The 27,596-nt window shown below is 40.3% G+C and overlaps 1 protein-coding gene across 6 annotated transcripts in view; it reads left to right on the top strand.

Annotated features, from left to right (window-relative positions):
* The window catches only part of si:dkey-237h12.3 (teneurin-3), a 153,530-nt gene that overhangs the window by 28,151 nt on the left and 97,783 nt on the right, over positions 1–27,596 (top strand). The window contains exon 1 of one of the 6 annotated variants that reach the window (XM_014199207.2): positions 19,134–19,537. The exons of the other annotated variants lie outside the window; for them this stretch is intronic. The gene's annotated coding sequence lies outside the window, so the exon portion shown is untranslated. Of the gene's footprint in view, positions 1–19,133; positions 19,538–27,596 lie in introns of those variants that run through there. 6 annotated transcript variants of the gene reach the window in all.

Genomic DNA, 27,596 nt, shown 5'->3' with positions numbered 1-27,596 from the left:
TTATAGAGTCCTCCTCTTCTCATATTCTATTTCTTTTCAAGTACAGCCCAGCAGAAACACTCAATCATATGAACATTCACTCACTCACGCACACACACAAACTCTAGCACATGCACACACACATACTGTACACACGATGAGTGATACGGAACATCTTCAACCCTTAAATGTGAAGAATCTCGATTCTCCTTGACTGTATAGCGCTTCATACAATGTACAAAACATCCCCCGGCTATATATACTGAGCTAAAATATAAACATTTCAACGATTTTACTGAGTTACATTTCATATAAGGAAATCAGTCAATAGAAATACATTCATTAGGCCCTAATCCATGGATTTCACATGACTGGGCAGGGGCACAGCCATAGGCCCACCCACTTCGGAACCAGGCCCACACACTGGGGAGCCAGGCCCAGCCAATCAGAATGAGTTTTTCCCCTCAAAATGGCTTTATTACAGACAGAAATCATCCTCAGTTTCATTAGCTGCCCGGGTGGCTGGTCTCAGATGATCCGTCAGGTGAAGAAGTCAGATGTGGAGGTCCTGGGCTCGCGTGGTTACAAGTGGTCTGCGGTTGTGAGGCCGTTTGGACGTACTGCCATATTCTCAAAAATTGTCTTCTAGCAAGGCTTTCCACTAGACATTGAAACATTGCTGCGGTGCGGGGACTTGCTTCTATTCAGCCACAAGAGCATTCATGAAGTTGGGCGCTGATGTTGGGCGATTAGGCCTGCCTCGCAGTCGACATTATAGTTCATCTCAAAGGTGTTCGATGGGGTTGAGATCAGGGCTCTGTGCAGGCCAGTCGATTTCTTCCACGCCAATCTCGAGAGATAATTTCTGTATGGACCTCGCTTTATGCACAGGGGCATTGTCATGCTGAAACAGGAAAGTGCCTTCCCCAAACTGTTGCCAAAAAGTTGGAAGCACAGAATCGTCTAGAATGTCATTGTATGCTGTAGCATTAAGATTTCCCTTCAATGGAAACTAAGTGGCCTAGCCTGAACCATGAAAAACAGCCCCAGACCATTATTCTTTCTCCACCAAACTTTACAGTTGGCACAATGCATTCGGACAGGTAGCATTCTCCTGGCATCCGCCAAACCCAGATTTGTCCGTTGGACTGCCAGATGCTGAAGCGTGATTCATCACTGCAGAGAACGTGTTTCCACTGCTCCAGAATCCAATGGCGGCGAGCTTTACACCAATCCAGCTGACGCTTGGCATTGCGCATGGTGATCTTAGGCTTGTGTGTGGCTGCTCAGCCATGGAAACCCATTTCGTGAAGCTTCCGATGAACAGTTCTTGTGCTGACGTTGCTTCCAGAGGCAGTTTGGAACTCGGTAGTGAGTGTTGCAAGCGAAGACAGATGATTTTTACATGCTACATGCTACAACACTCGGCGGCCAGTTCTGTGAGCTTGTGTGGCCTACCACTTCGCAGCTGAGCCGTTGTTACTCCTAGACGTTTCCACTTCACAATAGCAGCACTTACAGTTGACCGGGCAGCTCTAACAGGGCAGAAATTTGACAAACTGACTTGTTGGAAAGGTGGTATCCCGTGACGGTGTCACGCTGAAAGTCACTGATCTCTTCAGTACAGGCCATTCTACTGCCAAGTTTGTCAATGGAGATTGCATGGTTGTGTGCTCAATTTTATATGTCTGTCAGCAACTGGTGTGGCTGAAATAATATAATCCACTATTTTTAAGGGTTGTCTATCTAATTTTGACCATGAAGTGTGTATATATGTATATATGTGTATGTATATATATTTGTGTGTGTGTGTGTGCGTGTGCGTGTGCGTGTTTGTGTTTGTGTGTGTGTGTCAAAGGGTCTGAATACTTTCCAAAGGTACTGTACACCCTTGACTTTTTCCACATTTTGTTGTGCTACAGTCTGAATTTAAAATGGATTACATTTATAGTTTTATCACTGGCCTACACACAATACACCATATTGTCAAAGTGGAATTATGTTTTTCGAGGGAAAAAAAATATAGAAATGAATGAAAAGCGGAAATGTCTTGAGTCAATAAGTTTTCAAAGCCTTTGTTATGACAAGCCTAAATAAGCTCAGGAGTAAAAAGGTGCATGTCAAGCCACATAATACGTAGCATGGAATCTCTCTGTGTGCAATAATAGTGTATAACATGATTTTTGAATGACTACCTCATATCTGTACCCCAGACATACAGTAAGGTCCCTCAGTCGAGCAGTGAATTTCAAACACAGATTCAACCACAAAGACCACAAAGGTTTTCCAATGCTTCACAAATAAGGTACCTATTTTGTAGATGGGTATAAAAAAAACTGACATTTAATATCCCTTTGGGCATGGTGAAGTTATTCATTACACTTTGGATGGTGGATCAATACACCCAGTCACTACAGAGATACAGGCGTCCTTCCTATCTCAGTTGCCGGAAAGCAAGAAAACCGCTCAGTGATTTCACCATGAGGCCAATGGTGACTTTAAAACCGTTACGGAGTTTAATGGCTGTGATAGGAGAAAACTGAGGATGGATCAACAACATTGTAGTTACTCCCCAATACTAACCTAAGTGACAAAGTGAAAAGAAGGAAACCTATAGATGATAAAAAATATTTCAAATCATGCATCCTGTTTGCAATAAGGCACTAAAGTAATACTGCAAAAAATGTGGCAAAGCAATTCACTTTTTGTCCTGAATACAAAGTGTTATGTTTAGGGCAAATCCAATACAGCCCATTACTTAGTACCACTCTCCATATTTTCAAGCATAATGGTGGCTGCATCATTTATGGGTATTCTTGTCATCGTTACGGACTGGGGAGTTTTTCAGGATAAAAAAATACATGGAATGGAGCTAAGCACAGGCAAAATCCTAGAGGAAAACCTGGTTCAGTTTCAACCAGACATTGGGAGATTCATCTTTCAGCAGGACAATTACCTAAAACGCAAAACCAAATCTACACTGGAGTTGCTTACCAAGAAGACAATGAATGTTGCTGAGTGGCCGAATTACAGTTTTGACTTAAATCTGCTTGAAAATCTATGGCAAGACTTGAAAATGGTTGTCTAGGAATGATCAAAAAACAATTTGACACCATTTGAAGAATTTTGAAAAGAGTAATGGACAAATATTATATAATCAAGGTGTGTAAACCTCTTAGATACTTACCCAGAAAGACTCACAGCTGTAATCGCTGCCAAAGGGGATTCTAACATGTATTAACTCAGGCGTGTGAATACTTATCTAAATGACATATTTCTGTATTTAATTTTCAATAAATGTACATTTTTTTTAAACATATTTTCACTTTGTCATTGCGGGGTATTGTGTGTAGATGGGTGAGAGATAAAGCAATTTAATACATTTTGAATTCAGGCTGTAAAACAACAAAATGTGAAATAAGTCAAGGGGTATGAATACTTTCGGAAGGCAGTGTGTGTGTGTGTGTGTGTGTGTGTGTGTGTGTGTGTGTGTGTGTGTGTGTGTGTGTGTGTGTGTGTGTGTGTGTGGGTGGGTGGGTCTGTGGGTGGGTGGGTGGGTGGTTGTGTGTGTGTGTGTGTGTGTGTGTGGTGGGTGGGTGGGTCTGTGGGTGGGTGGGTGGGTGGGTGGTTGTGTGTGTGTGTGTGTGTGTGTGTGTGTGTGTGTGGGTGGGTCTGTGGGTGGGTGGGTGGGTGGGTGGTTGTGTGTGTGTATTCCGGACAATGACATTGCTCATCCTGATATTTCTTAATTTCTTTCTTTTAACTTTTTGGACTATGTGTGTATAGTTTTGTATTGCTAGGTATTACTGCGTTGTTGGAGCTAGAGACAAAAGCATTTCGCTGCACCTGTGTACTCAACCAATGAACTTTGAATAGTCGATTGAACTCGTTTCCCTTTGTATGGTTTACTTCTTAAAGGGGTAAATTCACTATATTTGCGGATTTATATGTTTTTTTAATGATATTTTATCTGGTCGATTATGGGCATGTTTTGGTCATTTAGTAACTTTCAGCAGTCTCTGTCTAGCTACTGTCTATATTGTAATTTGGATTGATTGACCACAGTCCCCCAAAAATATTCTTTCCCAAGCCGTTCCTGAAGATATGTTCTCAGTGGCAATATGTTCTCAGTCAATTTACCTGTAACATTAAGAGTTCAAAATAAAACTGTGAGCTTCCGGTACTTGACACATACCATATCCCCATCCTGGGACGATGTGTGGTGTATTAATATGGCCTGCAGTGGCAACAGTGGAGGTCACTCCGATAAATTGCTCGGGTTGCCTTTTAGCAGCTCGGTCACAGCCCATTTATCTTGTTACTCCACTCTATCCATTTAGTGGTCTCAATAGTGGGATTAGACAATGGAGCAGCACCAGGCACCCAATGACGGAGCGCTTGGCAAATAGGTTGTAGTGTTGCCTTAGCTATTGTTATTTTTTTCTTTCTCTTGGTGTTTGAAGGATCTGTCGGTTTTCTGGAACAAGTCGTGATGTGTTTATATTTTCGCTCAGGAAAAGTGAGTTATAGTTAATATCGTAGACAAGGCTTAATCGGTCTCGATCGGGCGAGGCAAATAGGTGGTGTCGAAATGAACCTTGAAATGAAGAGGGAAAATAGTAATGCTATATCAGGTTGTTTTGGTTTGATGTGTGGAACTGCACACTAACCCCCCCCCATCAATTATCAAAGCTAAAACTCATTTCAGACCCCTCAGCACTGCATAGAATTGTCTCTTTCAGTACCATTCAAACACATATATAAAAAAAATGAATTGAAGTGGCAAGGACACTGTAGAAGTAAAGATTCCTTAGATAATTGGAAGATGATTTCCTCCTCTACAGTTGTTGAGAGAGAATGGTCTCCCTTTAATGTGGTGTGTTGTGTTGACTGAGTAACCTGAGACTTCTACTGCATCCTGAGAGGGATATATACACTGAGAAACAGCAATTAATTCCGTCCTCAGTGTTGCCATGGGATTTCTGCTATTGCCTATGGTGGTGATGTTAAAAGGTGTAGTTGTAAGCTTCTATTTTCTATTATAAGTGTGGAAGTCCTCCAAAACACAAACAAACAAGCTGGAAGGAGTCTTTGTAAGTGCAAACTCAAAGAAGGAAAGGTAATGGTGCCTTGATTAGAGTAAATAGAGCATTTTTGTGTTTTGTTTCAGCCATGATTGTGTATGTAGGCTTCAGTAATGCACCCTACAACCGCAGGGGGAAATGAGCTGTGGAGTGCATCTTCAAGGATGGTGTAGAAATGGGGTCTAGGGAAATTGGCATACTATCATTATTATACGGTGATGATTGGAATTTGCCTTCTTTCGTGGATGGAGAAGGATTATCATACTTATCCTGCCAACAATAGGACATTCACATTTGGTAGTCATTCCCATTCAGAACCAATCAGCACCCTGGTTTTTCATCCATCCCTTCCAATCAAAGCAAATACTTTAATGGTGGAAAGTACCTGTTTCCTGACCCTCTTTTGGACTTTGAGAGTCTTGAAAAAGACACATTTTGTCTATTCGGGCTCCTTCTCGACCAAGCTGTTTGTTTTCCAATCACTTCAAAGATGCACCAAGGGATAGCATAATATTTCTAGAGTTTGCTCTTTAAATAAGTGTGGGGATGACATTTGGGACTTCATTATAATGGCTGCAGAGAGAATTTTTCCCTCTGCTGCATAACAGAAGATATTTACTGTGGCTGAACAACATTACTCACAAATAATACACTACCGTCTGCCTCACACAGAAGCCGTGTTACATTTTAGATAAAGCTTTGGTGGTGGGACTGATAACATGATACATATTACATTACATCATCCTAGCATTCTGTTGCCATATATCAGCTTCCCTTTTGAAATATAGCCTGCTGCACTGTTCCTGTTTCTGCACCGATGTGAACATCCTCCTACAGCATAGCAACACATAGACACTGTTTAGTGGGCTAGCTGTTCACACATTTAATACAGTAGTGTAGAGGAAGTCCAGTATTTGAAATCAAATGTTATGCAACACAAAATCAAATAATGAATTCTTTGCTTTTCCTGTGGTCCAAACAAGCTCCCCTGCCAAAATGGATACACTGGAGGTTAGGGTCGGGCAGTAACCAGATTTTCATACCTTCATACTGTTCGTTACTGCCAGTGCAAACAAGGGGCGCTATTTTTTTCAAAATGTTTCTTTGACGCACAAAACAAATTTAGGCAGTAGGGATCCTGATCTAGGAGGAGATTGATTGTCTCTGGCAAGCTAGCCACTTAGCTAGCAAGTTATCAAACCAATTGCATAGCTGGAGCCCTGAGCAGGATATCATTTATTTGGCACAACTTAGATCAACGTTTCTCAAACTTGCCCTAACACTACACAACTGATGATGAGTTGATTATTTGAATCAGCTGTGTAGTGCTAGGGCAAAAACCAAAATGAGCACCCCTTGGGAAACCCTGTCTTAGATAGTTCATTTATAGTTAGTTATAAGCAGTGGCGTAGCACCCACTACTTGTATACAGTATATCATTTTTACAGAATTGAAAATCATACCGTTGGTATTTCAAAATACCCCGGTATGAATATGGCATGGACATGGTATGTGTAGGGTATGTATATGGTATGTGTATGGTATGTACACTACCGGTCCAAAGTTTTAGAACACCTACTCATTCAAAGGTTTTTCTTGTGGCAGCAGGTAGCCTTATGGTTAGAGCGTTGGACTTGTAACCGAAAGGTTGCAGATCAAATCCCCGAGCTGACAAGGTACAAATCTGTCGTTCTGCCCTGAACAAGGCAGTTAACCCACTGTTCCTAGGCCGTCATTGAAAGTAAGAATTTTCTCTTACTGACTTTCCTAGTTAAATAAAGGTATAAAATAAAAAAGGTTTTTCTTTATTTTCTACATAGTAGAATAATAGTGACGACGTCAAAACTATGAAATAACACATATGGAATCATGTAGCAACCAAAAAAGTGTTAAACAAATTCAAATATACTTTATATTTAAGATTCTTCAAATAGCCACCCTTTGCGTTGATGACAGCTTTGTACACTCTTGGCATTCTCTCAACCAGCTTCACCTGAATGCTTTTCCAACAGTCTTGAAGGAGTTCCCACAAATGCTGAGCACTTGTTGGCTGCTTTTCCTTTACTCTGCGGTCCGACTCATCCCAAACCATCTCAATTTGGTTGAGGTCGGGGATTGTGGAGGCCAGGTCATCTGATGCAGCACTCCATCACTCTCCTCCTGGGTAAAATAGCCCTTTAACAGCCTGGAGGTGTGTTGAGCCATTGTCCTGTTGAAAAACAAATAACAGTCCCACTAAGCCCAAACCAGATGGGATGGCGTATCACTGCAGAATGCTGTGGAAGTAATGCTGGTTAACTTTTCACACATAACAACACTCGGGTGTGATCATTCTACAGTGGTCTGAGGACCCAATATTTGGCATGGGTCCTCAGAGATCCTCAAAAGGTTCTACAGCTGCAACATCGAGAGAATCCTGACTGGTTGCATCACTGCCTGGTACGGTAGCTGCTCGGCTACCGACCGCAAGGCACTACAGAGGGTAGTGCGTACAGCCCAGTACATCACTGGGGCTAAGCTGCCTGCCATCCAGGACCTCTACACCAGGCGGTGTCAGAAGAAGGCCCTAAAAATTGTCGAAGACCCCAGCCACCCCATTCATAGACTGTTCTCTCTACTACCGCATGGCAAGCGGTATCGGAGTGCCAAGTCTAGGACAAAAAGACTTCTCAACAGTTTTTAACCCAAGCCATAAGACTCCGAACAAGTAATCAAATGGCTACCCAGACTATTTGCATTGTGTGCACCCCCCCAACCCCTCTTTTACGCTGCTGCTACTCTCTGTTTATCATATATGCATAGTCACTTTAACTATACATTCATGTACTGTACATACTACCTCAATTAGCCTGACTAACCGGTGCCCCCGCACATTGGCTACCCGGGCTATCTGCATTGTGTCCCGCCAACCCGTCTTTTACGCTACTGCTACTCTCTATTTGTCATATATGCGTAGTCACTTTAACCATATCTACATGTACATACTACCTCAATCAGCCCGACTAACCGGTGCCTGTATATATCATAGCTACTGTTATAGCCTCGCAACTGTATATAGCATCGCTACTGTTATTTTTCACTATCTTTTTGCTGTTGTTTTTATTTCTTTACTTACCTATTGTTCACCTAATACTTTTTTTATTTTTACTTATACTTTGCACTGTTGGTTAGAGCCTGTAAGTAAGCATTTCACTGTAAGTCTACAGCTGTTGTATTCGGCGCACGTGACAAATAAACTTTGATTTGATTTGTAGCGTACGATCAAACCAGTGTGATTAGAACGCTTATTTAGAACTGCCAGTTTCGAATGATGCAACAATCAGCATTAGAGAAACATTTTGCACAAACACAGTCCTTACAAAGTTATGTCCAGAATGTGAGCAGTTTTTTTTGGGATGCAATGTTCAGACATTCACAGAAGTATCTACAGCATAACACAATCATCCAAACAGGAAAAATGTAGGCTACATTTGACCTAGTGCTAACTGAGGAAAGATTGACGTAACACAAGCGGTCATATTTTAATAACTCTCGTCTGCAATAAACTACAATATGAATTAGCTAATAACAATTACTATTTATAATTAATCACACCACGTGTGAGCTCACCATTGATCAAAGTAATTGAGTTAACCACTCTCTAGTAATCGAAAGTAATCCGACGATGGGTAGTTTCTACGCGCTCGCTGCCATACTTTTTTTTCCCTCACAGAAACCAAAGATAAGAGAAGACAAGATGAGTTTGGTCTGTTTATAGTATGCATGTTGAAGGGGGTGTGTCATCTACCATCGTTTACATCCCACCATTTACTTCTGGAAGTTCTCAAAAAATTTGTGAACCCTTTCTCACCTCATTTTGTTATAGCATCTTTGGTCCGACAGACAATTACGTGAAACCCAGAATGCATTGTATGTCAACAAACATGGCTCCACACACGGCTGGAATTAGTTTAGCTCATCATAATCAGTACAACCTTCAAAAAAGTATTTTACACACATAATTATAATGGCACAAGGCGAGACCCAGATGCAGACACGGGAGGCAGATGGTTTGAGTCTTTGATATTTATTATAATCCAAAAGGGTAGGCAAGAGAATGGTCGTGGACAGGCAAAAGGTCAAAACCAGTTCAGAGTCCAGGAGGTACAGAGTGGCAGGCAGGTTCAAGGTCAAGGCAGGCGGGTACAGAGTCCAGAAACAGGCAAGAGTCAAAACTGGGAGGACAAGCAAAAATAGAATAGAAAAAGCAGGCGCACGGGAAAAACACGCTGGTTGACTTGAACATACAAGACAAACTGGCACAGAGAGAAAGGAAACACAGGGATAAATACACCAGGGAAAATAAGCGACACCTGGAGGGGGTGGAGACAATCACAAAGACAGGTAAAACAGATCAGGACGTGACACATAATATGTGCCCATTACAATCAATACAAGAATCGGAATGCATGATTTGTAATAGGTACTTGAAAACATGTGAATAAAACAGCACTGCAAAGTCTACCTGTCTTGCACCAGGAGAAGTAAGCAGAGGAAGTTGACAAAACACGTGTTTAGCTTGTGATACACCTCTATGTATTTCACCATGCTTTGGGGAGTATCATATGCTCAAGCACTACTGAGCACATCTGCAGCAATTAGTGACTGACTGACCTGACAGGTGACTTGACAGGTGACCTGCCATGATACTATGCCTTTAGAGGTGGGGGTGGAAATGCAGTTGGTTTTCAGTCACTGCATGAATATGAAATATGGGTTATGCATATTCCGTTTTTTTTCCTCTAGTAAAACAAGTTTGTTGTTGTTCAACCAACCACCACCAATACTGCAATAAAATAGACGACTATAACATATTGGCCTATGTGTTTCCTTGCTGTGTTTACATCCAGTAAAACTGTTAAGGAGTGTACACTAGCATACAAAAGCTGGCCTCAATCTTCAGCTCCAAAGATGTCCAGCTCCAGTTCCAGTTATGATATTGGCAAATACTGTTTGTGGTTTCTGAAAGTACACAATAAAGAGGATTTTTTTGTAATTAGAATACAATATAAGGATATAGCAATAAAACAATATTAGAAAAAAGTAACATAATAAACACTGATATACAAATAGTATATTGCATTGACAAAATCACAAATTTGAGTTATAACAGTAAGAAACAGTAACTTTAGAGCTCCACAAGGGGGCAAGGCAGGGCAGAACAGAGCTATGCTAAGTAGGCCAAATGAAAACAAACCATGGTCATATATTTTTTAACCATTATTTAACTAGGCAAGACATTTAACAATAAATTATTATTTACAATGAGGACCTACACCGGCCAAACTCTAACGATGCTAGACCAATTGTGTGCCACCCTATGGGACTCCCAATCACGGCCGGTTGTGATACAGCCTGGATTCGAACCAGGGTGTCTGTAGTGAGACCTCTAGCACTGAGATGCAGTGCTGTAGACCGCTGCGCCACTTGGGAGTCATAAGGCCAGGGTAGCTTCAAAATACAACACAAGCTAATACTTCTGTGATGCAATTAACATTGTTTTATAGCGCTAATAGAAGAATGTAACTAGCTACGTAAGCACCATTGAATATAACACCATAAAGGTTATGAAATGAGTAACGTTACCTCACGTGTCCGTGTTTATAAGGAATATACACAAATATATTATGCTTCATACATACAGGGAGCTACAGTAGAAACAGCGTAACACAGAAACATAATAAGGCACTTACTTTGATAGAAACACAGCCTGGATTTGAACCAGGGTGTCTGTAGTGACACCTCTAGTACTGAGATGCTGTGCCTTAGACCACTGCACCCCTTGGGAGTCATAAGGCCAGGGTAGCTTCAAAATACAACACAAGCTAATAATTCTCTGACGCAATTAGCATTGTTTTACAGAGCTAATAGAAGAATGTAGCTAGCTACTTAAGCACGATTGAATATAACACCATAAAGGTTATGAAATGAGTAACGTTACCTTGCGTGTACACGGTTATAAGGAATATACACAAATATATTATGCTCCATACGTACAGTAAGCTACAGTAGAAACGACATACATAAACTATTATAACATAATAAGTCACTTACTTTGATAGAAACGCACACATTTCCAAAGTTATTATTAGTAATGAAAACAACAATGACTGCAATGCGGGCAACAGACAGAAAATGTGAACACAATTTCTAAGTAATTGTCCGCAAAAGTAAAAAGGACTATTTTTATGTGAATGAATGAGGAGGCGGAACACACCTCAATTCAAACTGTTCTTAGAAAATAAAAGCTTATTAAAAAATCATTTTAAATTGACAAGTTAAAACAGCCTATAAATAAAAACAGGCTGCGTGCCTTGGTTTGAAGGCAGCACGGATTAAACTTTTGCGTAACAATCACATTCCGGAATGGAGAGAACATTCTAACATCATGTGCATCAAAAAACTCACGCTGGGGCAACCGTTAAAAATATTTGGAACTCAGGTATGAAAAGGTTAAGTGTGCCTTCTAAATAGATCATAGACAGTGTCATCAGCACAGCACCCCCACACCATAACACCTCCTCCTCCATGCTTTACGGTGGGAAATACACATGCGGAGATCATCTGTTCACCCACACCACATCTCACAAAGACACAGCAGTTGGGAACCAAAAATCTCCAATTTGGACTCCAGACTAAAGGATAGATTTCCACCGGTCTAATGTCCATTGCTCGTTGTTTCTTGGCACAATAAAGTCTCTCTCTTCTTATTGGTGTCCTTTAGTACTGGTTTCTTTGCAGCAATTCGACCATGAAGGGCTGATTCACACAGTCTCCTCTGAACAGTTGATGTTGAGATGTGTCTGTTACTTGAACTCTGTGAAGCATTTATTTGGGCTGGTAACTCTACTGAACCTATCATCTGCAGCAGAGGTAACTCTTGGTCTTCCATTCCTGTGGCGGTCTTCATGAAAGCCAGTTTCATCATCGCGTTTGATTGTTTTTGCGACTGCACTTGAAGAAACTTTCAAAGGTTTTTGAAATATTCCATATTGACTGACCTTCATGTCTTAAAGTAATGATGGACTGTCGTTTCTCTTTGCTTAATTGAGCTGTTCTTGCCATGATATGGACTCAGTCTTTTACCAAATAAGGCTATCTTTTGTATAACCCCTTTACCTACTCACAACACAACTGATTATCTCAAATGCATTAAAAAGGAAAGAAATTCCACACATTTTTAATTTAAATGCATTCCAGGTGACTACCTCATGAAGCTGGTTGAGAGAATGCCAAGAGTGTGCAAAGCTGTCATCAAGGCAAAATGTGGCTATTTGAAGAATCTCAAATATAAAATATGTTATTTCATAGTTTGATGTCTTCATTATTATTATTCTACAATGTAGAAAATAGTAAAAATATAGAAAAACCCTTGATTGAGTAGGGGTTCTAAATCTTTTGACTGGTAGTGTATATGTTATGTAAACATGGTATGTATATGCTATGTATATATGGCATGTATATGGTATGTGTATGGTATGTATATGGTATGTGTATGGTATGTATATGGTATGTATATATGGTATATGTATAGTATACCTCCCAAGCCTACTGGAGTAATTGCACTTTTTGCGAGTAAATGAAAGCAGTTGTTAACGTCCTTGTAAGATGAAAGCAGTTGTTAATGACCTTGTAAGATGAAAGCAGTTGTTAATTACATAAGATGAAAGCAGTTGTTAACGTCCTTGTAAGATGAATGCAGTTGTTAATGACCTTGTAAGATGAAAGCAGTTGATAACGTCCTTGTAAGATGAAAGCAGTTGTTAATTACGTAAGATGAAAGCAGTTGTTAACGTCCTTGTAACATGAAAGCAGTTGTTAACGTCCTTATAAGATGAAAGCAGTTGTTAACGCCCTTGTAAGAGGTAAGCAGTTGTTAATGTCCTTGTAAGAAGAAAGCAGTTGTAACGACATTGTAAGATGAAAGCAGTTGTTAACATCCTTATAAGATGAAAGCAGTTGTTAACGCCCTTGTAAGAGGTAAGCAGTTGTTAATGTCCTTGTAAGATGAAAGCAGTTGTAACGACATTGTAAGATGAAAGCAGTTGTTAACGCCCTTATAAAATTAAAGCAGTTGTTAACGTCCTTGTAAACATGAACAAGCAAATATGCTATGAGTTGGTTATCTAAGTACAAGTAGCTTTTCTGCACTTGAAGTTTCTCATACTCTTTATCCAGATAACAATAATTGGTCCCACTTATTTGGATAATCCAGATAGTCCATATGTAGATGCTTGTTAGGATTAGTAGATAGTTATTTAAAATGTTACTGATGGAGCGTCTACAAATAAAGTGTTACCCAATACTTTTATGCTGCTGAATGTGTGCTTCATTTGGGACTGTGGGGACATGTAGTAGAGGTAGCTAAGAGACAAAACAAGAGTGTGATATTAGCAAGAAAATGTGGCAATATGCTAATGCCACCAGGGAGACGACTTCAGTTGTGCAGCAGCGAACTACTCTGCATTTCGCCAGCACTAGTCTGTTGCTATTCCATTATCCCAGTCCTGTGTGTGAGTAATGTTGATATTCCATTATCCCAGTCCTGTGTGTGAGTAACATTAATTTAGAAACACTGACTGAATATCAGGGAGGGCCATAATCACTCCATCATTTAGTTTGTAGTTGTACGTGTTACATGCACCAGGTGTTGGTTGACAACTAAATTCATGTCTGGAAAGAGGGGAAACTCAGGGAGGGGAGGCCTATTCCCCGATTCCCTGGACTCTCCATTAATATTGGAGTCCACTCTTTCAGGGGATACTGCTGACATTTGGCTCTCTGTGTAATGGAGACCTAACCTTTAAGCACTGCATGGAACGAGTCATTTCTCATAATCTGGCATCCATTTTTTTACGAATTGTGTCCAATGATGTCCAACTGTCTTCTCATTTCCTTTGTATTTTGCCTTCCCTTCTTGTAATGTGCTGTGGTCATAAATTCTCCTCCATCTAGTATATTTGAATCATGCATCCTCTGATTGTGCTTAGCTAACTAAAACCTATTTCTTAGTAAATATTGAACTGTAGTAGCTACATAGAGTGGCTACCTATTTGGCTGGACATATTTACACTAAAAGCTATAATTAGTTGATTGGGCAACCAGAGTACACATTTGGTTAGGTCCAAGTCCCCCTTAATTCCTATAAATCCAGACTCAAGCCCTAAGCCACCATTACAAAAACTCCTAGATCCCCGGTGTCCTTCCTGAAGCTCCATGGATGGAAGGAAAGTCATTGTTTCAGCAGCCAGTAATGATGATTAGCCACAATCTGGGGATCGACTGCAGATCAGTCAAAGACGTGGTGATCCTCAAAGGGAACATGACCGACTGTCCCGGCCATGCATACTGAGCAGATTGATTGTGTTTCTCTGGGAGATTGAGGGGAAATCTTTGAAGTGTGCCTGGTAATAATCTAGGATTGGACACCATGAAATGTGAAGCAATTGTCTTCAAGTTAAAAGCCAGGGAGCGATTTCCTCCAGGGGGTTTATACATATTTGGTGGTCAACAGTCTTGGATGTGCATTTCCTAATTTGGCTCATTGTCGAAGGTTGTGATTGCAACAGCATTCGGATATACCATTTCTAAATGTAACGCTCATAACATGGTATTTGGGAATGGGACCCATGACTTGGACTATCTCGTGATTTACGAGGTTCGAGTGACGTGCACGTATCCCAAGTTGGGGAGAAAAATCTATTTAATTCCAGGTAGCTATTGAAATACCAGTGGAAACAGAACCGTAAAATAATTGACTACACAATATACTTATTTATAACATTACAGTGTGTCCCCCTGGAGCTTTCATGCGAAAGTTTTCAATTTGGAAGAAATACTGCTTCAATATTATTGAGCATTTTCCCCACGGTGAATTACTTTACTGGAAATAGCCTTTATTAAGGGAATAGAGAATCAGGGAAAGGTACAGGGTGTGCTGTTGCCATCAATAATGGATCGGAAACAAGTCAATGTTTCCGGAGGCCTTCCCTTTGTCGAGGTCTTCGTGCCGTAGCAGTACGTGTGAATAATGCATCCTCTCAGACTCCCGGTCCCTCTCCTCCCTCCTCTCCCTTCGTCTTGTTCGGGCCACAGTTCCCCGGTCGTGATTGGCTGTGCCTCAGGGCACCGGAGGAGATAGGAAATCACCTGCTCCATTTAGCAACGCCGCGCTAGTGGCCCCAGCCCCGGCGCCATACTGTTCAGACCTTTGTGTCTGAGCTGGCACTTAATGCCAGGACCTCTTGTTAACTTCAGTCGGTGGGGCCGCGCTGCAGCGTAGCTGTCACATCTGACCGTTGTTATTGTTACACCCGACTGTTTGAACGGTAAACCGGCAATAGCTGCAACCACTGGGAGTTTAATTTTGTTCTTTTTTACAGGGAAACAGTTTGTGCATTGGCATGATTGGTGATAGCAGACAGCTTTCGCTGCGAACCCATTTTCTGTTCTGCTTTGACTCTGAGTCTGTGGCCCCCTCCCTCCCTTTATCTTTCACCCTCTTCTTTTCGCTACCTCTCTTTCACATGCTAGCGTATGGGCTAGTGTGAGAAGCGTCTGTCTGCAGGATCGCAATGAGGGCGGCCTGCTAGTTTCAGCGTCCCCCTCACACAGGGGTCTCTGCGGGGAGTCCGCAGGAGTCGGGCACCCACCCCAGCCCCCCCATGGAGCAGCCCTGGCCACTGCCTGGCCACATAATCCATATTGTAAAGGGCAGCTGGAGGAGGAAACACCAAAGAACCAGAACAGCACTGAGGCGTCCCCCTCTGTCTTTCTCGCTGTCTATTCATAGAAAACATCAGCGTCTGCAACAGACGTACTCTGCATGTCAAATTCCAAACTCCAGAACCCAGAGTGAACACCTGTCATACCCACCATTTGTATTATTTCTCCCCCCGGCTCTCTTTTGCTTTTAGAATGAGGGACGGTAAGTAGGACAATGCATGTTGGTTTCTGGTTGTTTACTCCAAATTCATTGCAGTATATTCGCCAGTGCAGAAACACTTTTTTCTCTCTCTTTGTACATACAGCTATTGTGAAAACAAGCTACTTGGCTGTATAGGTGGCTGTTTATCCAAGGGCTTTGGAGGAAAGCCTGTTTTGACAGAGGATGGATCAACAGCAGCGGGTGACTGTCAAAGGCAAGACATTCTAGACAGATTTACATTTATTCTCCAGACGAACCATCAAGGCACAAGCCCACCACCTCTTCCTCACAATTATTCAATGTCCCCTAACTAAGCGCTCTTACTCTAGGACTAGTCATTATATCCCCATAAGTCACTTGAAGGCAGGGTAGCCTTAACATACACATCCAATTGTTGCTTTGAAATATGATATAATTTGGCAGTATTGTTAATATCTCTACTGCATGACCTAGACATTGACACATGCCTTTGACCCATTTAGTATTCCTTAACCATCCAATGAGAGGACTCACACTCAGGACAACTTATGTGAAAATAATGGAAATAAACAATGCCCCTGGGAGTTTTTATATGACGAATATAAGCCCCCATTTTGAACATTTCTTGTCATATGTCCCAAATACCTTTTTTGAGGATAGATAATGAACAGAGCAGATTCATTTGGGGCACTCAATATGAATAGCATTCATACCGTATAATGTGGATCAGTGGGACACTTACACAAATTGGAGAGGGGCCATACTCATTGCAGATACTCACCACTGACATGCTTTGTGAGTTCATGCTGTCTTCCTGACACAGGTCTAGGATTCGGTAGAAATTGCCTCTAACCACTGGTCCAGGGTTGTATATCTTTATTCTCCTGATCGTTAATGTTAATATTTGAGTTGGGTAATCTGATCCTAGGTCTGTGTATAGAAGAAACTTCTACCTTTAGCGCTGTACTTCAAGCAATATGCTAAAATAGGCCTACGTTTTTCAAACGCATCTTCAAATAAGTCTCATCAGTACAAACCATTTTTATTAGTTATTAGTGAAGGATCGCTGATGGCACAATATTATCCACCTCTTGTACATGATTGATTATCATGAATAATAACATGCCCAATATATTTTTATGAGCTATGAATATAATCAGGTATAATTAATGTTTTCAATCTTCTAGCCAACAATATGTTAAAGATATGCTTGACCGTAACACACAAACACATACATTAAAATAAATCTTTGAAATGTATTCTTCCTTGAGCAAATAGGCTACAGCATTTGGCGAAAAACTACCTAGAACTACATTAAACCAGAACAACAAGGGGGAATTCATTCCTTGATTTTTGATTCAGTCCCGATTGCACATGTCCAATGATTACGATATCGATAGTGCACCATTTAACACTTCAGGCAACCGTTTTGGCTTGCTTGTTGTGACATGTTTTTATATTATGCATTCTAGATCAATATAACATTATGCATTTCTGAGTGTTGAATCGAATAGTTTGTCATCAGACCATGAAATATTAGAAAACCATATTTAATGCATTAGTGTTTTCCATTGGGCCAAGGATATGCATAGGTTTACTACTGAAGTTCTCATAGCAACAATGGAATGTAGACCATAACTATTATCTTTCAATCAACCACACATATTTGCAAGAGCAAAAGAGAGGGTTTTCTCAATTTATTGCAAATAGATTTTCTATTTGTTATATTTGAGTATTTTTCAAGGAATAGACAATTGAATAGAGGACACAATACTAATCTATTTTATTAATTTAAAATATGACCTTGACAGGGGTGTTAAAGGCACACTGTAATTTTCTTTCAGCTGTGGTTGCACATTGCATTTCATACACAAAAAAACAAACCAGGATTGATATAGGCCAGTTTGGGCACCTGTTCCTTTCCTTCTTGTATTTTAAACATAAAAAAACTCCCCCTCAGCCCTAAAAAAACACATGAAAAACATTTAGGGTCCCACTAAATAGAAATATAAACTACCAAATGTGCCTTTAAAGCACAATTTAATTCCTTGATTTCTCAAAAAAATGTCATGCAGAAGTCACTTTGACGGTTTCTATTTTTTGAAATGATATTAAAGTGACAATTATAAACATTCCCAAATACATTTCACAGCCTATTGAGAGGCTAATGAAGACAATTTATGTCCCCTTAATGGCATGGAAAAAGTAAAATAAACAATATTAATTTAACCATGTGATATACAGTACTTATGAAATATATAACGTACAAAGTCACATTAACATTCTATTTTGTCAAGGCTCTCAAGTGACACCCAAAATCAAAGAGACATATATACTCAGATTATTATTTTGATATAATTTAACATGATTTAATCAAAGTCTATGTAGACTGTCCATATTGAAAAAGAAAGAGTAAAATGTATGCATTTGACCATCTTTAATGTATTGTGCTTTTTCATGATGGGAAGGAATTGTTCTTGTTTCCTCAGAAATATGCTCTCAAACGTAATCCATGATCAAAATAAGAGAATATTTTATTTATTTTATTTATGTAACCTTTATTTTGACAGGGAGTAATTCTGAGACCAAGGTCTCTTAGTCTTTTCCAGAAGTTTGTGTTCATTATAATACAAATTAAATAATTGATATTGTTTGTGTGTGTAAATGTACATTTCAGCACTTTAGTATTTGTATTGATTCGCAATACCTTCTCATGGTATAAATAGCACACATTAGGACAATGAAGCATCTAATCGTATTGTTTAACTGAGGAGAAAACATTAAGGCTATTACGATAGTGATGTCACCCTGATGGATAAGTTAATATCAAAACAGTGCTTAAACAGGAAAAAGGTGACACTTTTAGGTCAGGACCTCTTGAGTGACAGAACTACCACACAGTTCCACATGTGAATTCATTTCACTGTTTCCCTATTGATGTCACCTATCGAGATGTCTTGGAGGTGTGTTTCTAAGGCAAACCCTCCCCCGGTTGAGCATTAGCTGGTGGCAGTCTCTCTCCCCTCTCTCCTTTCCTTCCCTTTCTTTCCCTCCACTTATGCAGGGTAAACACACACACACACACAACGCTCAGCCTATCGTCTGAGAGTGCAGCTAGAGCCAGACAGCGTAACACGATCCGTGATAGAGTGGTGTCCAGCACTCTGCCTACCGCTTCACGTAGAGGAGGAGAATGAGAGATAAATCGAGGAGAAGAAAGGAGAGGGAGAGAGAATGAAGGTGGCAGGGGAGGTTGGCAACTACAACGATTCCTGTGTGTGTGTGTGTGTGTGTGTGTGTGTGTGTGTGTGTGTGTGTGTGTGTGTGTGTGTGTGTGTGTGTGTGACTTCCTAATCCAGTATGCTGAATGCGATAGCGTCCCAGTCCACTGTGTGACTGTAGTATCTATCAAGACTGGGCGACGAGGATATCCAGGGCATTTGCACAGCCGCTACAAAAACAGAAACACTATCTAAGAAGTGAAGCTCGTTAGGATCTCTTGAGGGAATAGCCACAGGCATTGCCAAAGGTAACTTTTGTAATGGATATTATTTTTGTATTATTTTATCATAGCATACTTTGTAGGCTTAGTTTTCTTTATTCTCCACAATCTTTATTCATTTGTTGGCCACATGTTATGCAAGAAAATAGCAATTCTTAACTCATGTGGTGCAATATACGGGTTCATTTATAATAGGCATGCATATCTTGTCAGCATGCATGGGAATGTAACTGTTCTACAATTTGCTTGGGCCTTTTTAGGACTGCAGCACAGTATACCCCTCTCAATTCTGTCACTGATCATCAAGTTATGGAGACTCAATGTTTATTATAGTCTAAACATATGCCTGATGCCTAACAATACCAGACACCAGCTTTTGATAATGCCACATTCTCAATTGTTTGCACTTGCCAAGAACTATGTCTATTGGAAATATTTACATTGCAAGTAAATTGGAAACAGATTGCAGCATGGAATCCAGTTACTGTACACTTGCCCAGCAACATTTTTAGCAGATGTTTTGTGGGAAAACAGCGGGCTCTGTTGTAGCCTACTATTCAATGGGCGATATTCAGAGTGATGCATGGGATTCATCATGGGATTCATCATGGGATTCATCATGGGATTCATCATGGGATTCATCATGGGATTCATCATGGGATTCATCAGAAGTTTTGATGGCCTGTGCTCTAACAATGAAACATAACTAAGTTAAATTGGGAATGGAATGTTGGAATTATGCGTTATTGGGAGGGTTGGATAATGGGTATTATTTGGCCAGTCCTCTTAAAAAAACAGCTATTCTTATGGTTCTCTGCACATTGCCAATGCAAAAATAATTATATTTTATTGTCACATACACTGGATAGGTGCAGTGAAATGTGTTGTTTTACAGGGTCAGCCATAGTAGTACGTCACCCCTGGAGCATTTTAGGGTATCTCAAGGCCACATCAATGATTTTTCACCTCGTTGGGTATTCAAACTAGCCACCTTTCGGTAACTGGCCTAACGCTCTAACCGCTAGGCTACCTGCCACCCAATGTGTGTTGGTAATGGCTATGACAAATCTGGTCTTGACGGTAGGTACTGCTTCCTGGGTCTTAACTCCTTTGATTTAACCATTGTGGGAGCTACGTCATGGCCTTGGAGACAGTGACATATTGAACACCTTAGCAGAGCACTAGCTGTGAAGACCGAGTAATAGGTGTGTAGCAAGTGGCGAGCAACAATAAGCAGTAGAGATGCATCACAGAGAAATAAGCTCAGGTGTCACACCAGGTCTTACAGTTGCTATTCACATATATTTACAAGTGACAGATAAATGCAAGTGAGTAAACTCAACAAGCTTTTCTCTGTTGGTACTGCATCATATGAGGTATCGCTGTGGAGCTACGGCTATGATTTATTGCCAAGGCCAGAAGGCGAGTGGTGCACCAAGGTAGCTGTATTTTTAGCTGCTACCTGATAAGAAGGATATGATTAATTACACTTGATATATCCATTTCCTCATTTATCAGATATATTCATTTTATTAGTGGCCAACAATTCATATTTTTTCATTATATTGATGTTCATATACGGTATGTATTGTTTGATCCCAGCATTCTTATAATACCCATGATGCCCATTTATATTGTGCACTTTAATTATTCATTATTTCAAATTATTTGTGTTGCTGTTACTAGTGTAAAGGCACTATCTCTAACTTCAATTTCTGGTCAAAAGTGCTGCCCCTGCACCTGATTGTTGACTGTGGGGGCGGGACTTGACAAATGTAACTGTGACTCACATTTCTATGATATTGGAATTCTGTTGTAAGTGCCCCCCAAACCAAAGGAGGCTGGTTTTGGAGATGGTTACTACAGCATCCAAATCACCCAATGGCAGTTGAATGTTCCAAGACACACCCACACAGTTTGTAAAATACGTAGAGGCCGAACTATTAACTGGACATGAAAGTTACAGTTTGCGCCTTTAATGCTGGTTGTGATTTAAGTTAATTAATGCTAAGTAGTGTACTTAAATGTCAAATTATGAAATCCACAGCAACAGTTTTTTTTATCAAAGAAATGGTCCTAACTCTTATGGAACCATAAAACAATGTTATGTTTATTCCTAACGTTCCTTGATGTTATGATACTGTATGATATGATTCAGTAATATAAATGGTGCCGTTTTGTGTTTCATCACCTATGCAGAGCAATTGGTAAATTCAGTTTACACAATTTAGTCTTTGGCATAATGGGTGCCATAAGACACATTGGCACCATATTATTGTCCCACAGGGTCCTTACGAACTGTTATGTTGTATAGTTTCATCATTATAATTGTGTGTATCAGTATTTCTCTCCTGGAAATCATTTGAAAATACTCTTTCATCATAGGGTCAAGGATTATCGGTGACACCAGCGACCCCCATTGGTTTCAATGCTCTCTTTAGCTACTTCACTTCACACATCAATGGCTCCAGTAGCCCTTCACTGAACTATTTTAGGGGACAGATCACTATATATTTGTTTATATATACTGTTTTAACTGTTATTAATTACTGTGTTATGTATTTCTCATAATCTTTTATGATAATTTATATTTTACATTGTAAATTCCAACCACATTTTAACACTTGACACCTATTTGATTCAATCTTACTTTTTTTTTAAAGTTCAGTTTCTTTGATATTTACACCTTGGTTTGCTTTAAAAAAAAATAAAAAACCCATATTTAAAATAGCTATAAAATGACCTAAATACTGATTGTTTTACTCATTTCAATTTGTTCAACATTTAATATTGCATTTCACGACCTAATTCTTAACATCAAGTCCTATGTACACATAAAAACAATATTTTCCCACAGTCCTTTATAGTGTATTGCATTGGGATGTTTCCTTTGTCTGGTAATTGGCTGAGAGCTTGCCACTGAAAGGCATGTCCAACATTGCATCCCAAATGCCACACCTGTCAACACATCAGCATACAATAGGAGACGTCAAATATCACTGGCACCCCCTCACACCCGCCTGTACCCTTTGCATTCCCTTTGCATTAATCAGGGACACGGGATGGGGGGGGCAGGAGAAGCCTTTGATACATCTATAAAAGGCCACTTAAGCAGATATTTCTTCTCAGATTCATCTGCTTCAGTTTTTCTCTGGCCTAACATGAAGGAGTTCCTGGGAGAGGGCAAACATTCTGGCTAATTAACACTACCTTTTATATACTCTCTCACTTTCACCCCTCTCTCTCTCTCTCTCTCTCTCTCTCTCTCTCTCTCCTCTGTTTCTCTCTCTCTCTCTCTCTCTCTCTCTCTCTCTCTCTCTCTCTCTCTCTCTCTCTCTCTCTCTCTCTCTCTCTCTCTCTCTCTCTGTTTCTCTCTCTAGCTCTGTCTATCGTTTGCACCTTACTCTTTCTTCAATCTCTCTCTCTCTCTCTCTCTCTCTCTCTCTCTCTATCCCCTGTATTTGTGATTCTCAGTGACTGTCTTTCTACTCTCTCTCTCTTTCTATCTATATCTCTCTCCCCCCTCTCTCTCTATCACTCTCCCCTCTCTCTCTCTATCGCTCTCCCCCCTCTCTCTCTATCTCTCTCCCCCCTCTCTCTCTATCGCTCTCCCCCCTCTCTCTCTCTACCTCTTCTATCATCCATCACATGAAGCCCAGAGGTGTCTTTCTCTATTTCTGTACCTTTTCGGTGAGCTCTTGACGCTTTTTGAAATAGTTGGCTTAACCCACCTTTGATGTTGTCTTCAAATGGATGCAGATCAAACTTTAAACTCCCGACCCAGATATAGCGCTTAACACATTGAATTATCAAAATCATTCAACACTTGAAAAGAATCATGTTCCTTAAACCTGTGTACAGTACATGTCACTGACTTGCAATACCAGTGGGGGCAATGTTCACGTTTTTTAAGAAAAATGCATTGTGTTTTGAAAGGTGAATAGGGAAGTCTAATGTTTTATGTCTGGATGTCGTGATATTAATGGGCTTGCTCTACCGGAGGATTACTGCAAGTGGCAGATTATTCATTATTTTGATGGCAGTAGGGGAGCGGGCGGTTTCATAAACCACTTGACTGTGATGTGTGCTGCTATAGTAGACCGAGAGCGAGAGAAAGTTATGCCTGGAGATCTGTTTTCCTCCCCCAGAGAGGGTATTTGTAGCAACTTGCAGCTAGCACCAAGCAACCTTCAACTACTGCCAGCTTCAATTGATGGACTTGAATGGGTTATATACTGCATATACTGTATATAGGGTACATTCATGTCAGGTCCCAAATTATTGACACCCTTGATAAAGATGAGAAATAATGACTGCATAAAATAAATCATTCAAATACTGAGCTATATTGTATCTCAATTTTATATATATATATATATATATATATATATATATATATATATATATATATATATATATATATATTATTGTTTTATTCTAATACAATTGCTCAGAGAAAGAGATTTCGTTTTTTTCTCTCAAAAAAGGTCGAAATAATTGGCACCCCTGTTTTCAATACTCTATCACCCTCCCCTTGCAAGGATAACAACACTGAGCCTTTTTCTAAAATGTTTTCTGAGAGTGGAGAACACTTTGGGAGGGATCTTAGACCATTCCTCCGTACAGAACCCATACAGAATCCAAGCATTTACATTTGTTGGATGACATTGCAATAGAGCTCTTTGGCCACGCACACCAGTGGTGGGTTTGGCGTCGAAGAAAGATCCATATGCCGAAAAGAACCCCATACTTACTGTAAAATATGGTGGTGGATCTTTGACGTTATAGGGCTATTTTGCTTCCACTGGTCCTGGAACAAAATGCGCTGTGGCGCCCCCTATCCTAGGGTATCCTCAAGAGGCTATGAAGCTGCTTTTTACGATGGACTCATCTAACATAATCTAATGATTTGCTTTTCCTGTAAAACCTTTTTGAAATCGGACGACGTGGGTCGATTCAGGAGAGGTGTATCTATAAAAAAAAATATATATATATTAATTTTTTTTTTTTTAAATTATGATTTTTTTTTAATGCTAATTGGCGATATGATTTTTCGCTGGATTTTGATCCCGCTGACGGGATGAGACGCTGAAGAGGTTTTAATAAGGTCAACGGTCAATTGTGTTCTCCAATCCCATAAAACATTTTTGAAAAAGGCTCTTTGCCATTATCCTCGCAAGGTGAGATTTTGAAAGGTATTGAAAACTTTAACCCCTATATCTTTTTAGATAGAACAATATTACTTAAACAAAATCTCTTTCTCTGAGCAATTGTATTAGTATAACATAATATAATTTCAACATTTTTGGGAGCATACAATATATCTCAGTATTTGAATTATTTATTATTTATAGTCTTTTTTGCTCATTTTTGTCAAGGGTGCCAATAATTTTGGAAACAACTGTATATTAATAGGTAATGCTGGAATGTACTCTCTGTGGCAAATCTAATATGATATACAGTATACTGAGTCTAGGTACTAGAAAAACTATATCCAATTATGTTAGTTATTTCTATTATATCAGAGAACTGTATCAAAGCAAGACTTTGATACACCTACTGTAGTCACAGCTGATTGTTCATCTTATTGCAGATGCATCCCCATATGTATACATGCTTTCTTTTCTGTTTGCTTTGCTTTGAGAGAGGCGAGAATAGAGTTGCTGCAAGTGAAATTAACATTTTAGTCTCTGATATCTGTACAGCACTGTCTGAACGAATGTACAAATTCAAATCAGGGAGCTGCAATGTGATGAGGCAGAGAAAGAGGGACTGTTGGTGGCCAGTTAGCCAGGAGCAGACAGGATTCCTCTCCAGGCATACTTTAGCATCTCTATGTTGGCTTTACTTCTTACCCTGACACTTTTTAGTTTGGACACCCAACTCCAAAGTGATTAATGCATCGCCACAGCCGCTTTGGAGGATGTCTTGCAGCGCTCTACCATTCTCCTTGCCAGCTCTCCTCCCTGATAGTTCTCTAACATGACACGAAGCGGAGGAGATTGATAGCAGTCATTACGCCGCTCTCAAAGAGCAACATGCGTTCCCAGCACGAGCTTGCGAGCTCCCCATTTAAGTACTGCTAGCTCCGTACTTGGTTTAAAGGAATGCTGATGGTGGTATGGCACATTGTGTAGCCTTGCTACTGTGTGGTAACCTCCACACAGAGGAGAAACCAGTGGTATTCTAGAATAATTGTTGCCTTATTAGTTAAACTCAAAATGGCTATGTTGGCATTTTTTCCCAAGAATACCTTCTACGAATACCTCCGTCTCCCTCCCATCCACCACTGCGACCTGTATGCTCTAGTCGGCTGGCCCTCGCTACATATTCGTCGCCAGACCCACTGGCTCCAGGTCATCTAGAAGTCTATGCTAGGTAAAGCTCCGCCTTATCTCAGTCCACTGGTCACGATAACAACACCCACCCGCAGCACACGTTCCAGCAGGTATATCTCACTGATCATCCCCAAAGCCAACACCTCATTTGGCTGCCTTTCCTTCCAGTTCTCTGCTGCCAGTGACTGGAACGAATTGCAAAAATCGCTGAAGTTGGAGACTTCCCTCACCAACTTTAAACATCAGCTACCTGAGCTGCTAACTGATCGCTGCAGCTGTACATAGTCCATCTGTAAATTGCCCACCCAATCTACCTACCTCATCCCCATAATGTTTTTATTTTATTTACTTTTCTGCTCTTTTGCACACCAGTATTTCTACTTGCACATCATCATATGCTCATTTATCACTCCAGTGTTAATCTGCTAAATTGTAATTATTCGCTCCTATGGCCTATTTATTGCCTACCTCCTCATGCCTTTTGCACACACTGTATATAGACTTTCTTTTTTTTCTACTGTGTCATTGACTTGTTTATTGTGTTATTGCCTTGTTTATTGTTTACTCCATGTGTAACTCTGTGTTGTTGTCTGTGTCACACTGCTTTGCTTTATCTTGGCCAGGTCGCAGTTGTAAATGAGAACTTGTTCTCAACTAGCCTGCCTGGTTAAATAAAGGTGAAATAAAAAATTTAAATAAAAAAATTCAAAGACACGGAATTCTGGTCACGCAGAAAGAGAGGCCTATCAGACACTCTTGCCTGAGATTGTTAGCAATATCAATATATTTCCCCAGGTTTTCCCCTCCTCTGAGTCCCCCCCCCCAAAAAAGGAGAGATTTAGCCTTTAAATTGGTTGATCCAGGCTGCGATGTTGGCTAAACCTGTTTTTAAAGCATTACATTGGTGAGAAGTAGACGGCAGTCTCCTCTGGGTGGTGCAACCTTATCAGGCTAAACACCTGACAATGAGACGCTATTGTCACTAAGGGGAACACAAAGATGCTGGGTAAAAGCACCCCACCACTGTTATTGACCTCCATAAGAGAGTATTGTCCCCAGGCTTTCCTAGGTTCTCAAATCCTTCAGACAGACTCAGCAAACCAAGGACACTTCAAATCAAGGTCCGGTGACTAAGAGTTTGGATTGCATAGACTCTTTGTTTTAGATAAATATGTAACTCTTATATTCTGTCATCAACCAACATTGCATGTACTGAACACCTTAACCGTGATTAACATTCCAACCAACCCTGCATGTATTTGAACACCTTAACCCAGATTAACATTCCAACCAACCCTGCATGTATTGAACACCTTAACCCAGATTAACATTTCAACCAACCCTGCATGTATTGAACACCTTAACCCAGATTAACATTCCAACTAACCCTGCATGTATTGAACACCTTAACCCAGATTAACATTTCAACTAACCCTGCATGTATTGAACACCTTAACCCAGATTAACATTTCAACCAACCCTGCATGTATTGAACACCTTAACCCAGATTAACATTCCAACTAACCCTGCATGTATTGAACACCTTAACCCAGATTAACATTTCAACCAACCCTGCATGTATTGAACACCTTAACCCAGATTAACATTCCAACCAACCCTGCATGTATTGAAGACCTTAACCCAGATTAACATTCCAACTAACCCTGCATATATTGAACACCTTAACCCAGATTAACATTCCAACAACCCTGCATGTATTGAACACCTTAACCCAGATTAACATTCCA

Source organism: Salmo salar, chromosome ssa05 (genome assembly GCF_905237065.1).
Source record: "Salmo salar chromosome ssa05, Ssal_v3.1, whole genome shotgun sequence".
Lineage (NCBI taxonomy): Eukaryota > Metazoa > Chordata > Actinopteri > Salmoniformes > Salmonidae > Salmo > Salmo salar.
The sequence above is the reverse complement of the archived record's forward strand: the minus strand, read 5'-3'. Positions and strand labels throughout refer to the sequence as shown.